Here is a 1822-nt window from a genome sequence, read left to right on the forward strand (position 1 = left end):
TCGAGGACGTGGGGGATGAATAACCATCCACAGCCAGGTCATTAGCACAAACACACGCTCAGCACGCTGCAGCCGGAAGGGAGACGGGCAGGGATTCTCGCGGCTCAAGCACAGACACGCTTACGCGAACGCCCAGCCACGCGGGGGCTGGGGAAGCCGGTCCGGGCAAACAATTTGAAGGGACAATTCAGCGAGAACAGAACCATTGTGTTGCGAAACAAACCTTCGTCCGGTAGTCGTGGCCGAGGGGTTAAGGCGACGGGCTAGAAACCCGTTGGGGTCTCCCTGCGCAGGTTCGAATCCTGCCGACTACGGACGCCCTAGGGTGCTGTTAGCGTCCGAGCAGTCACAGTGTGAACGGGAGCTGAGGCTGCTGCGGCATTTTGGAGTAGACAGGAGGGGTTTTCCCTTTGCTGTAATAGCTACGTGGACACCAGAGTGCTTCCCCTGGCCTAGGACTATCTACCCAGACCCGGACATTGACCAGCTACAGAATGGGAAGAGTAATCCTGGCTCCCCGCACCAGCAGGGATTTGGGAGCCTTGTTCCTGTCACTTAGTCTTTTTCAGTAGACCAGACCCTCCCGTGCCTAGCCAGTCAGTGAAGGGGGGCAAGGTTACAGGGTGCAGAGACCTTAGAAACAGTAAAACGACAGCCAGGACACCAGTCCGGGTGGCCTAGTAGTTAAAGCAAAGGTCTGATAATCTGAGGACATTCGCGTTGCTCCTCTTATTCTTCTCCCATCTCCAGCGGTGCAAGTAGAAATCATTTCTCGCCCGTACTGCACTCATGGGAGGGACACAAGGGGGAGGGAACGTGACCTCCCCACCCTGCCCCCAGCCTGGGTCCCCCCCACGCTCTCCCCATCCCCTCCGACAGCCCCCTTACCTGTCTAAAATTTTACAGCTGCATCTGTTAAATCCCCTTTCCCACTTCTCCACCTCCTCCCCCCCTCAGCCTCCTGCCCGCGCGTCCCTCCCCTCCTCTGCCCCCTCCCCTGCTCAGCCCCCCGCCCACCCTGTCCCTCCTCTCATCCACCCCCACTCCCTTGCAAGGCCCCCCACCGCTCGCTGTGTCCCTGGGGGCTGCAGGGGCTGTGTGGGGGAGGAGAGGAGGGACATGGTGAGCGGCAGGTGGTGGGGGGGGCCCTCGTGCGGGAGCGGGGAAGGAGACGAGGGATGCATTGAGTGATGCTTGGGGGGGGGGGGCGAGTGGGGAGGGGGCCGAGCAGGAACAGGGGCGGAGCCTGGTTGGAGCAGGTGTGGAGAATGGGCGGGGCCATGGGCGGAGGCGGTGGGGAGGAGGCAGGAGAGGGAGCGAGCCTCCCGCAGGCGAAGCGTGACCCGCTCCCCGTGAGTGGAAGCCTGAACGTCTGTTCCAGCCGGTGGAGGCAGCCGTCTGGGTACGCTACGGAGATATTTCGGCATCGAGGGACTGAGCCGAACGTCGCCCAAAAGAGAACTGACGTGCTACAGGGCCAGGCCCGGCGCGTATGCTCTGCCCCCAGGCATGCTGGACGTGAGACGCTCATCACCAGCCAGCAACAGGGGAAAATTCATGGGAAAACCGACCAGCTGCTGAGTTGGCCTGCAGACGCGGTGAAGCCTCCTTCCGTACAGCCTAGACCCGACTTACTGCCAGCCATGGGGGCTCCTAACACAGACATTAGGACTCCGCTATTCCAGCCCGCTATGGCCCCAATACCCCCTCCTGTTTTGTTCGGACTCATAATGGTTTTTTTTCACTCTGTTTACAGCTGGTCCGGGACAGGGCGGGGGGTGGCTGATTTATAAGGTGCGCTGTATCACGGAGGAGGGATACG

At 60.9% G+C, this 1822-nt stretch overlaps 1 non-coding gene across 1 annotated transcript; it reads left to right on the plus strand.

Annotated features, from left to right (window-relative positions):
- The first annotated feature begins 232 nt into the window (after positions 1-232).
- TRNAS-AGA (transfer RNA serine (anticodon AGA)) lies at positions 233-314 on the plus strand. The gene has a single exon. It is a non-coding gene; the product is annotated as a tRNA-Ser (tRNA).
- The last annotated feature ends 1508 nt before the right edge of the window (positions 315-1822 follow it).

The sequence above is a fragment of the Lepidochelys kempii genome, chromosome 28 (assembly GCF_965140285.1).
Source record: "Lepidochelys kempii isolate rLepKem1 chromosome 28, rLepKem1.hap1, whole genome shotgun sequence".
NCBI lineage: Eukaryota > Metazoa > Chordata > Testudines > Cheloniidae > Lepidochelys > Lepidochelys kempii.